Source organism: Lagopus leucura, unplaced genomic scaffold (assembly GCF_019238085.1).
Source record: "Lagopus leucura isolate 7727_CA_CO unplaced genomic scaffold, USGS_WTPT01 Super-Scaffold_100001, whole genome shotgun sequence".
Classification (NCBI taxonomy): Eukaryota; Metazoa; Chordata; class Aves; order Galliformes; family Phasianidae; genus Lagopus; species Lagopus leucura.
In genome coordinates, this window is record NW_024962262.1 from 72291831 (window position 1) to 72305390 (window position 13560).

Below are 13560 nucleotides of genomic sequence, written 5' to 3' on the forward strand. Positions count from 1 at the left end.
GACTATAGACATGTTAACTCAGTTTTGTGTCTAAGGTAATAAATTTGGCTTCTCAACAGGGTGATTCTCTAGGATATTCTGCCACGCTGGCACAACTTTCGTGCTTTTCATCTCCAAACCAAGTCTGTGCTCTACCATACAACTCATCACCCTGCACCATCAGCTAACCGACTCTAACCTTGTCCCCCATCCCCAAGCAATCCTCTCTTTGCATAATTCACATTGAATTCTCAGCCCTTTCTTTTCCTATGATATACCTCAAGGGAAGAGGAAACACTGCTGCAAGATTTTTCCTCTTCTGTATCTGGCATTCTCCCTCTGTTATCCTCTTTTCTCTTACTCTTGCATGAGCTGGTTCTGCTAAGATAAATAATTTCCTTAGATTCCTACAGAAATAGAGAACTACAGAAAGCTAAATCTCAATGTTTTTTTCCAACAGAAAGCAGTCCTGGTAATCTCTTGAGTTAAGTTCCACTCAATATGTCTATGCTTAGTAGAAGAAGCCCTGAAGAAGCATTTCAAGATTTTAGCTCACTAAAATTAACAGCAACAACAAAAAAGAGAAAAGGGAGGGGAAAAAGAAAGGAAGAAAGGAAAAGGAAAAAAAAAAAAAAAAGGAAAAGGGGGGAGGAAGGGAAAAAGGGAGGAGAAAGAACAATGAACAAAAAGCTGTTTATTTGAAAAACAGCTCCTGTAGATCTTCAACTTTCAGATTCAACACTAAAAAAACAATTTTAAATCAAGGCATTTCAACAAATACACAAATAAATCATGCAGAGAGCTGTACTAAGTTGTGCATCTACCAAGAGGTTGGAGGAGAGATGGGGCAGGGCATGTGTAGATGGTTCATGGCCATTTACAGTTCTACTAATCTGACTCTGCTGATTTCAGTAATAGAGATATTGCATATAACTTTTGTAAATAAATAATGTAATGTATTGTCCTAGACAAAATGAGGAAATGACTTAAAATCATAAAACAATATATGTGGCGAACATGCAGAGCCTGATGATATCAAAGTAGTAAGTCACATTTTATTCATTCAAGAGTTGTAGTAGGGTGCTTTTCTTTTCAAATAATGAAGTGCAATATAAAGTACCTGGTTTGGATATTCTGTGAAAGTGGAGCAATGATGTGGTAAATACATTAGTCTCTGACTACTGTGAATTAAGGTTTTGGGCATGCCAAAATAATTTACCGGACCAATTTAGTAATATGGCAATTATTTCCTTCTCTTTCAACCATGAATTCCCAAAAATCACAAAATCAGTGATTTTGAAAATTATGTGACCTTGTGGATAAGGTCGAATTGAGCCAATATCAAGGAAACAACAGCCAAAAGGGATCCCTACTAAGCAGAAAATTAAAATAATCTGAAGGTGCTAGATGTCTCATGCCTCTCTGATAATGTGAGAAAGAGTTCTCCTTCAGAGGCCAGAATAACAGAAAACAAAAGGTAATTACCATCTGACAGCTTTCTGTATTTGCAAAGTATTGGTAGCTCCTAATGGGCAGGTGTCCACACTGGAAAAAACATTAATTAGTATCCTTGTTGGCAGGCTCAGCTGAGAAAAACATGATTAAATGAGCATGGAACTGAAGTGCCTTCTGTGATGATAATTGCACATACCTACATTTATTGTAATTTTGGGATGTGATTTTCCATTTGGATCCAAATCACTGAAAGGATTTAGTTATTGTGACAACATATGGGAATAATGACTCTATTAACGCTCTCAGGGCCTAATTTCCAAAGGCATTCATCCCCACACCTCTAATGGGGTAAGAAAACTTTTGATAGCTTGGAAAATTGGGACACTTACAGTTATTTTAGTGTAGAAATTGCCAAGTAGGAACTGTGAGAAAGCTACAAAGTAGCAGTGACTGTGGGCACAGTGGAAGAGCAAAGACAAACTTTAAAAGAACAGATTTCATGACAATAAGAGACATGTGAGAGGGAATTTTTTTGTTTATTTTATGAATATTTTATGATATTTATTTTATTTTTGCATGAAAATTGAAAAGAAAAAAAATCAGCAATACGTGTTGATACCAGGTGTTAAGCACAGCAGCAAGTCTCTTTAGCAACAGAAACATAGCATTAAACAGTGTATTAAAACTGAATTATAAATTTCCTAGAACATTTGAAGAGAAATTGCATTTTCCACAAGAACAAATAGTACGCAAGTGATGAGTGATAAAGAAAACATTGCTGTGATTTAATTGGTAGTAAGTAGTTTTGAATGAAGCCTTCCACAAGGTGCTAGTCCTTCAGGCTGTAACACTGAATGTACTGGGCTCCAATGCATTGAGGATCCCATCTGCAAAAAAGACCGACAGCTGTAACTTGAGAAAATCTGGGCCATTCTGATGTTGTTCCATAAGCCCAATTTATCTGGCCAGCTGCAGAAGGAATTACACATCATCTCATAAAGCCCAAACAGGTAATTTTCTCCTTATGTAAATATTTGGAGTGCCTACTTTACATTTTCCAATTGTTATTATAAACACTATGGTAAGCATCACGTTCTTTTAATGTTTTTATATGAAACCCTTTGTGGCCATGATTCATACCAGCTTGCATCAAATTAGTAATTGTATAGCAATCAATTTAGCAAAGTAAAAATTATTCTGATCTGAACAGGTGTTGATTTGAGATTTGATTTCAGAGGGTGGGCAGAAAAATGAAGTTATCTGATTAGTACTACGCACTCAGAGAAATAAATGGATGATTTATTCCCGTCCAACAGAAGGCAAATAAGGTAGTCACTTTAATGTCTGACTTTTCAAATGCTAGAGAAAAGCTTGGAAGGTAGTCAGAACCTTTAGCAGTGACCCTGTGCTGAGCCAGTAATCCAGTACTGATTCATGAAGACATAACAGATCTGACCATACTGAATCTCACAATCAGCATGTATATGCCTCTGATTGCATTTTCCAGGCTTCTGCAGCTGAAACTGCTCTTGAAAGAGAGAGAAGAAAAAAAAAAAGAGATGAAAAATAGATGGTCTATAATGTTGCATGTCAAGTGGTGTTTTGTTGTGAAGTTCAGAAAACACGCTGGAGTTAGAATGACTAGAAGGAAAGAAAGGAATTTTAGATGAAAGATATCAAGAAACAACAAAACATCAAAAATCTTACTTAAATCTTGTTTCCATTTTCTGTGAGTAAAGGTTAATTTAGCCTTAAATTACCTAGAGTTGTGTGAAGTATTAAACATTTAAGAACTGTGCAACAGTATAATTGACAAAATCAAGTCAAGCTGCAAGACTCAAGATTTTTTTTCTCAATGGTGGAATGCTTATGTTAATAGGACAGTGCAGTGCAGGAACTGTCACGTTCATCTCATGAACTAGGAGACATCTAGAATCTATGAACTAGGAACATCTGGGATCCATTTGAAATTTGGGGAGGAGAAAGGACACTGTTAGAATAGGAAATAAGAACATCTTCAAAAATGTATTTTGTAAAAATTGGTGAAAAAAAAATATCCAGTTACTTCTGATGACTGCACTTATTCTTTATTATGATTTTAAAAACATCCTTCAAGAAACATAGTTCTAACCATGAGTAATAATGAAATTCTCTGTAAATGGAAGAGACAGTGAAGTTAAAAAAGATAGATGTAATATGTTGGGTTTTTCTTCTCAAAAAGATAACCAGTTAGCCATAAATATATTAAACAATAATAATAATAATATAACTGGAAAATTCACAAAATAACCCTAGAGATTTGTGAGTTCTGTACTACCCAGTATAGAATGGTGCAAGTTAGCAGGGAATTTCCTTCTTGTAACAGGGGGCATACCACAGTCACACCATACCAGGCATCATGGGATCAAGCTGATGAGCTACACTTGCAGTGATAGCATCCCAGCTTAGCCCCTCCACAGACACTTGGTTGCATTAATTGATGTCAGTGGTAGACAGGAGGTCTCTGTACTGTGGCAAATGTACTAAGACATCCCAAGTTTACAAAGTAAATGCACTCAAGCTGCCAGAAACCAAGAGAGATTTCCAACAGATAATCATTTCTTGCTGAACATACTGATGCTCCCTTATGGTCTTGGGAGTCTTTGATGTCTGGTATTGTCCTTGCTGAGTGCTGTCTGTGTTCATGGAGCTCTGGGACAAGGTGAGCACCTCACCCTTTCATTCTCAGGTTGGGTCTGAGCTCTGTGCACTCTTTGTGTCATGATACGAGGCATTCATCTCCACCAGGAATCTTCAGCTGCATGTAGGCCCATGGACAGCACCAGATATCACTGTAATACTGCTGCTTCTACCTTATGCATAGAGGCATCACAGGCAAGAAGGAATGGTTAAAACAACTGCAAAAAGTAGAGGAAAAGGGAGAGCCTTGTAATATCGAAGAAACAGAGACTTTTCCAGATGTTAAGTGAGGAAAAGGTGCATGATACTGGCGACAAGAGGGCTGAGGAAAAATCAGTCATATAGAAAAGTGAAGGACTTCCTAGAGACATCAAGGTAGGGCAGAGGAACCTAGAAGATATATCTGCAAGTGATAATGTTATCACAGTTTAATATCCTTATAATAGAATAAAATAAAATATACCCTCTTATGCCTATTAGAGGATACATTTTTCCCTTTAGGATACAATAACTATAAATATTTTATTGTTGTTAACACTCAATAAGATCAAAAGCATCAGAAATGGCTAGCTTCATGAGCTGACCTTCTATCACCAGCATTATAAATAGTATTTGGGGGGTTGTTTATCTTAGAACTCAAGCTAGTGTATTTTGAAAGTTCCATTATATGGCATATACATGTGTATATACAGAACACCATGTATAAAGTAATTGGCTATATTGTAAGGAATATATATATTTGCTATATCTTGCTTTTAAATCTTTAATCTGATTCATACAGAGTGTGTCTGGATGTTTCAGTTAAAACATATTCAGCCCCTCAAGACACAATGTGGGAGATGTCTACATAGCACAATACAAAACATGTCTAGGTGAAAAGCTAACACTAGTACTAGCAATGCAGTTATATCAGTACAAGGCTCTTGCAGTCTGTTTTATTTGTTGACAGCTATTTCTCATTCAGAGGCTTCTTGGAGATCTCTAGGCAACATTGCACTATGCTGAGCAGGCATTCCCTTGTAGGAAACAGCCTTTTGTTCTAGCCTCTCCAGCCTCAGCTTATGCTCTAAGCACAAGTTTCTTAGAGCAGTCAGAACCCCTTTGTCAGCATCAGCACTCCTTTATGATCATTTATAATGTATCTCAATACATTATCCATACTAATATACTAGAGTATAACCACAGCGTGGAAAGACCTTGGGTAATGCTGAGGAAGCCTGTGCAGTTCAAGTAGTAGATAGTCAAGGATATACAACCATTTTATGGATAAGATACTTGTGGATTTACTTGTGGATTTAGGTCACTCCAAAGGCTACGAGTTCTATGATCTAGGATGTACCTTTGACAAACCAGGAATGCTGATTTGGGATGAGACATACCTGACCAAGAGGAGCAAAAATATACTAGGCAAAAAGCTGGCTTTGTTCTCTACCAGGACTTTAAACTACAACTGTGTGGGGAAAGGGTTGTACTGCTGAGTAACAGAGAAACAGGGAACACTGTCTCTTTAGGAAGTACTCAGGGAAAAAACTTATATTTGTCCTGGGGGTTTGTGGAAGGACTCCTCTAGGAAGGTAATGCATGCAAAAGCCCATCTGAAGTACTTGTATATCAATCCACACAGTATGGGAAATAAGCACGAAGAGTGAGAAACTGCAATGCACTTGGAAAACTAGAATCTCACTGCTATCACAGAAATAAGGAGGGATGATTCTCACAACAGGAATACCACCACTGAAGGCTATAAGATTTTTAGAAGGGATAGGAAATATAGGAGGCGTGGGGGAATCGCCCTCTATGTTAAAGAATGCATAGACTGTGAAGAGCTCCCTCTGAAAAACATTAAGAAACAGGTTGAGAGCCTGTGAATTAAGATTAGGGATGGGACCAACAAGGGACAGCTGGTGGTTAGCATCTACTACAGGCCACCTGATCAAAGGGAACCTATTGATGAGGTCCTTTTTCTTCAGCTGCAAGAAGTGTTGCATTTGCAAGTTTTCATCCTGATGGGGGATTGCAAACACCTGTACATCTGTTGGGGGAAAACAGCACAATGAGCTGTAAAGCAATCCAGGAGACTCCTGGAGTCCATCAATGATAACTTTCTGGTGAAGATATTGAACAGACTGACTAGAGGTGAAGTGTTGCTGGGCCTTGTGATAACTAACATGGATGTAACTGTTAAAGGTGTTAAGATTAGAGGCAGTCTGGGCTGCAGTGAGCATGCTCTGATTGAATTCATGATCTTGAGGAGTGTGGGCCTAGCAAAAAGAGTGGAGTCGGGGCCCTGAAATTCAAGAGAGCAATTTTCACGCTTTTTAAGGGATTATTGGATGATATCTCCTGGAAGCTATCCTTAGAAACAAAGGACTAAAGCAAAGCTGGCTATTCTTTGAGGATGCCTTTCTGAGAGCACAAGAGCTATCCATCCCTCAGAATAAGAAAGGAGGTGGAAAACTAGCATGACTTGGCAAGGACCTGCTTGTCAAACTGGGAGAAAAGAAAGACATGTACAAGTAGTGGAAACAAGTACTTGTCACCTGGGAAGAATGCAAGGATGCTGTCCGGACATGCAGAGGTGGGATTATGAAAGCCAAGGTGCAGATGGAACTGAATTTGATAAGAGACGTTACAAACAAAAAAAAAGGGACTCCATAAGTACATTGGTCAGAAGATACAGGCCAAAGAGAGCGTACCTTCTCTGATAAATGAGAAGTGAGAACTGGCTACAACAGATGTGGAGAAGACTGAAGTACTCAGTGAGTTCTTTGTGTCAGTCTTCACTGGCAAACAGAATTCTCTTATTTCTCACATCCCTGAATCTCATATCCCTGAAACTCTTGGTGGGAATTGAGGATGCAAACTATCCCCCACTGTAATGACAGAGCAAATCTGAGGCCTCCTCATGAGACCGAATGTGTACAAGTCCATGTGATCTGGATGATGTGGTTGCTGAGCTGCTCTCCATCATATTTGAAAAGTCATGGCTGTCAGAAAAAGTCCCTGGTGACTAGAAAATGGGAAACATCACTGCCATTTATAAGAAAGGGAGGAAGAAGGACCTACAAACTGGTGAGCCTCACCTCTGCATCTAGGAAGATCATGGAACAGATCCTCCTGCAAGACAAGTTCAGGTACGTGAGGGATCAAAGGTTGATTCAAGACAGCCAGCATGGCTTCACCAAGGGAAGATCATGCCTGACGAATCTGGTAGCCTTCTATGATAGAGTGATGGCATCAGTGGACAAAAGGACGACAATTAATGTCATCTACCTGAACTTCTGGAAGGCCTTTGACATGGACCCCCACCACATCCTCAGAGATATGGATTTGAAAGCTGGACTATTCAGTGGATAAAGAACTGGTCCAAGGTCCTAGCCAGAGGATTGTGGTCAATGGCTCTATGTCCACATGGAGGCCAATGAAGAGTGGTGTCCTCGAAGGTTCTGTCATAGGACTGGTGCTCTTTAACATATTTATTAGAGACACAGATTATTGGATCGAGCCTCAGCAGCCTCAGCAAGTTTGCTGATGACACCAAGCTGAGTAGTGCAGTTGATACAGCAGAAATAAGGGATGATATCCAGAGGGATCTTGATAAACTCTAAAGCAAAGTGCAAGGTTTTGCACTTGGATCGGGGTAATCCCAGATATTTCTACAGACTGGGAGAAGAACATGTTCAGAGTAGCGCTGCTGAGAAGGACTTAGGTCCTGGCAGAGGAAAAACTTCACATGAACCAGCTGCGTGCGCTTGGAGGCTGGAATACCAACGGTATCCTGGGCTGCATCACAAGAGAAATGGCCAGCATAGCAAGGGAGGGGACAAGGCTCCATATGGAGCACTGCATCCAGATCTGGGGCCTCTGGCACAGGAAAGTTGAAAGCTTTTGGAAAGAGACCACAACTGGGCATGAAGTTGATCAGAGGGCTGGAGCAGCCCTCCTATGAAGACAGGCTAAATGAGCTGGGCTTGTTCAATCTGGAGAAGTCTGCAGGGAGACCTCATTACAGCTTTCCAATATTTAAAGAGACATTATAAACAGGAAGGAAATCAATTTTTACATGAGTACAAAGTGATAGGACAAGAGGGAACAATTTTAAACCAGAAGATGCAAACTTTTAGCACAGCAGAGAGCAGTCAGTACCACAACAATTCCAGAAATTCCAGGCACATAACAGGTGGTAAGGTAAGGATTTAGTCTGATTTAGTTGTGTATACTGCATTTCAAATGAGTTGGGCACTTCCATGTGTGATTCATCTACTTGAGACATTGTTATCAGGATAGACTATCTTGTGTTTAGATGTGCAGGTTTCCCTCTGTTTACACTACAGGAAGCCTAAACAACTTGCTTACACTGCATATAGAGAGCTAAACCTAGCCATATGTACAAAGGTCCCTGTTTTGATGGTTTCTACAGCAGCTCCTATTATTATTTTTGTTAGCTCTGAAATGCTGGCAGATCTGAGGCCATGGTTTTGACTTTGTGTGTTTAAGGAAAGAGGGATTTTTACCCTAATGTGGAAAGGTCACTGACAATAAAAGGAAAATACAGAAAGTACTGCACTCTCATTTTCTGATTTATCTGCGTGGAAGGCACAACCCTGAACAAAGTTCTCAGCTCTCAGATTTAGAAAGGATGATTTACCACAGCGTTTATTTATTGTAAAGCTGTTGCAGTTCCACTGAAATCTATTCCTGTAAGGGAGTAGTAAATGGTGTGGACAGGGAGATATTTTCATTATTAGCATTTTCACATCATCTGGCACATTTCTTGTGCATTTTCAATGTGTTTGCTTTTGAAGAGTCTTTATAATAGATCTGACAACAAAAGGCTGCTAAAATTGGAAACAGTGTGAGATACATGAATATTTTTCAATCTGGAGCCAAATCCGACACTGAAGACAGCTCTTGTTTAAGAACTTTCCGTGAATGAACATGATCATAGCACAGAAGAAAGAAAAATGTCAGTTCCCGTAGTTGTATGTTCATCATTTAAGTTTCACAAGGTATCTAAGGAAATAGGTTCTGTTTGAAATGTTTGATCTATTTTATTCAGTCATGAGTTATTTTTGCAATGCATCAAGGCACGTAATAAGCAAAGCATACTTTATTAGATCATTATGCTCTTAAATAGTTTAAATAATGGTTTCTAGATTACTTAAGGCATCCCTTTCCCTATAATTTCTCGTGTGAAATCCCTAGTCTAAAAAAAGTGATTTGCATTAAAATCTGGAAATTAACGCTGTAAGAATACAGACAACTAATTGAGTCTTTCCTTTGCAGGGCAAAGTGGAAATGAGTTCATGAAAATCTAAACGTACACATTATTAACATCTAGGGGAAAGAAAAAAAACTTGGCACCAAATTTTAATAAGTCAAGGTACTCTATTCAAATTCGGAATGTATTCATAAATCATGACCTAAAAAGAAAAATAGCACATTTTTAAAAATGATCCACAGGTCTTTTAATTGGTAAGAACATTTCTCTGATACTAGAGCTTTTCACCGTGAGTTAATTGTACACAGCTTACCTGCAGTCTGAAGTTTTAGATGACAAAGCATGTCTAAGATTATCAACACTGTCTTGAAGACTGCTGAGCTAGGACTTACGGTGTTTTGTCCAAGGTAGTTTTAACAGTGCAAAGTAAAAAGCTTCCCAGCCTTTTTAGTATAGCACCACTTTTTTACAAGGATATTTTTCTTGACTTTTCAGCTTATATTTATGCTTCCTTAGTTTCACATTATACACTAGCAATGTTACAGTTAAGCCTTAAATACTCCATTGTAATTATCTTTGTCCATAATTTATTATAATGTCCAGGACCAGTTTCTCAAAAGCAAGTAGTACTTTTAAGTTCGTTGTCTGTCAGAAATGGAAGCTCTCCTAGTGTTTAGGCAACACAACTTAAAGGAAATTTGTATCTCTGAATCTTCATCTTTTACTGAGGTCTGAAGCAATCAAATAAATCTTCAGGTATTCTGTAGGGTCTTTGTTAAAGCAGATGATAATTAAACTGATATACTTCAACTTCTAGAGCAAGGAAAGTAAGCCTGTCTTTAATCATGTATAATATCAGCACATTATATAATTTCCATATTTTCTCTTTCTCATCGCAAATATAAAAATATTTATTCACCTATAATGTTCCCATTAGTTCCTTAATGGCTATTACTTCTTAAGTTAATCTTCTAGATTTGCTATCAGAAGAAACAAGCATTTAACTGCATAAAAATGTAAAACAGAACAGTATGTAAAATAGTCTGCATCTTCACACACTGTTACCAAAATAAATTAAGGATAATTAAAATCCAGTAGTTCTCAGATACAAAGGTAGGTGGGTGGGTTTGTTTGTTTGTTTGTTTGTTTGTTTTAGATTCACGTTCTTTGCTCTAGATTTTTAAATGCAAAGCTATTTTGGTTATTTGAGAAAAACTGAAAACTTGGGACTTAATGGACCTTAGATCTTATCTAAAATGCCAAAAACAAAAAGTCACCCTCTTCCTCTTTTTTTTTTTTCTGTTTCATAAATAAGAGTAATATATCACCTGAAAACATAAATATCTCTCCAATTATTTTTTTTTCCTTTATCTTTTATTTGAACTTGTGTTCTAGTGGATGTAGAGAATGCATTCACAGTGGACTTAGTACAGTACTCTGTGAGCTCTGTATGTTGAGTCCAAAGAGAACTGACAAGCTTCTTTAGAACTGTTCTGCCTAGGAAAGCAAACAAGTAAATAAAACAGATATTTTCCCACATATATTTTACAGTCCAAGGGTGAAAAATAAATTAACTAAAAGCTATGGGGAATGTAAAACCTATATTCTAGAGTCCAGAGAAATAAATTGAGTTCCTCCTACTGTTAATGCCAATTTCTTCTTTGTCAAGCTTCTTATATCAAAGCTACTAAGTGGGCTCTGTGACATTTGAACACAGTAATGAGACATACTCACCCCTACTGCTCAGTAAGCCTAGTGAATCCTGCTAAGGTGCACCCTCTGTGAACTCAGTTATCTTTATCTAATTCAAATAGTGTATTTTAAGTTCATTCCAACTGATATAAATTGAAATCTTTTTTTTCTTTTTTTTTTTTTCTTTTTTTTTTTTGCCAAGCAAAATATATTCCTCTAAAACATATTCTTAGCTATTCAAATGCTGGGGTTACTGCAAGAAAATATAGATTACTTGCTCACACTCTCAGGCTTTGAAGCTGAAGATGATGCCACTTTGTCTGAAAACATACCATGCCATGCCTTTCACAAATATAGACATAACAGTCCCTATCTCGAGAAATAATTCTGTAAGAGAAGGCAAACCAAGCAGATGAGACCAACCATCTCAGCTAGGAAAGGCAAGATGGAATAACAAATATAAAGAAGTTACACGCCATTATTTAGTTTTGGGGTGGGCAGACCTGAAAAGTAACTCAATACATCTAGACTGGTTCTCACTAAAGTCTTGCACCTTAGTAACGGAAGAATGAAGTAACACAGCTTTTATCATTGATAGAGGTCCTAAAGGTGAGCTATTAAGCTATTGCTTTCCTTTGGTTGATATGTGTGTAGATAGAAATTAAAGCTCCTAAGGTATTTTTCAAAAATAAGATCTCAGTCTCCTTCCAGCAATCCCTCTGCACCTAAAATAAGCTATGCTTTCAAGAGCTGAGTGCAGGCTATTGCAAAAATGAATAACACGTAATGAGAACTGCATTTGCCTACACACCATTGCCTAAAAACCAGTATCCAATTCATTATTGCAAAGCATTTTAGGATGTCACAAGTATGAAATGAAAGTCTATTACTTTCATTTAATAGTGTTTCAAATATAACACCATTTTCATGCAGTTTTAAAAGTAATTTAAGATATCCCAAGATAGATTGCTCTAAGCTAAATTTCAGAAAACATTCTTCTTGCTTCTTGTTCACTAAATTTGCATGTAATGATTGAGTAGCTGTTACCTTAAAGGATATATCAATGAAATTACTAGAGAGTTGTCACTGAATTACTTCTGAATGTACCAAAGCTTCACAAAAAAAACATGTGCAATGGGTGCAATATATTTCAGTTCTGATCTGTAGTTTGGCCAATATAGGACTCATGAGATATTATTAGAAATTTTAGCCAAAGTCTTGGATTACTTTGTTAGCTTCCTAGCGTGCTGGTGCAGCTCTGCGTTTGTGATCTGGCAAAAGAAGCAGCATTTTCAGCTGTGCAGTAAACAAACAAAGCAAAGATAATGATCTCATTAATTTTTCTCAGCTGGAGTAAGCAGACTGTATGATGAGAAAAAACTACATGGAATGACACCAATGTTTATATTTCATAGTAGTGTCAAATAAATTTTTTTAAAAAAGAAAGGAAGAAAGGAAGAAAAGCAGCCCTCTTGGAAAAGAAATGTTTGCAGCTTCTTCTTATATGGTCAGCTGAATGAATGAATAAACTCATCACCACTGCAAAAAGTAGAGTTTTTAATACTCATTCTTATCTGTTGAAATTGCCATGATACACATGCCAATTTACATTTCATGCATGACTTACACCTCACATGTATATAATTTAGAATATTATGACCAAGATTTCTTGCATTTTACGTGCCAAAAAGAAGGTAGTCTTACATACACGAGTATGCAAGGGTAGCACGTCTGTACACACTCCAGACTCTTACAAAATAAGTCTGTATTTGTTGAATTTAGAACCAAAAATATGGCTTAGTGGTTTTTTCCCTCTTCCTAGTCAGTCAGAACTCGTTTTGTCGGAAAAGATAGAATTCCCTACTTGCCATGAAAACCAAAATTTATTAGAGTTCTTAAAATTTTCCATTGTGATAAAAGAAATGAGAGGGAAAGATAACTTAGAATTTCCAGAAGGACCCTGTTGTGTGTATGTGTGCATACACTAGCATTTATTAGAGCAAGGGAAGACATTCTAAACCTGAGAAAACTATTTCTTACAGATTCTATACTTCAATGACAGCAGTAAAACCATTTCAAGAAAATATCTGGAAAATTGTATGACTTTTTAAACCTGTCCTATTGAGAAATCATATACCTGCAAGACTCCATCTTCTGAAGAAGAAAGATCACAACTTCAGTAGTTCTGGTCATTTCTCTCTGAGAAAGAAAGTCAAACTCTTTCTATATCTTCAGATGAAGAAATTAGCTGAATCTTGTCAGCCATCTCATGTTGTCTCTCACATTAAAATTTACACAGGTAACAGTTTCATAAGCCTGAAATCCCCAGCTTCATTTTGTACATATTATACCATAACTGCTGTAGTGATGATCTGCAGCCTGTTTACAAACAACTGTTTCTGCTTCATGTGCTTACCGGTCATTTGTCTCCAACCATTTCTGGAGGAAAAAGTGCATTCTTTACTTCTTGACTGTACCAGCTTCTTTAAAAAAAATGTTTGACCATTAACAGACCTCCAAGTTGAAAAACATGT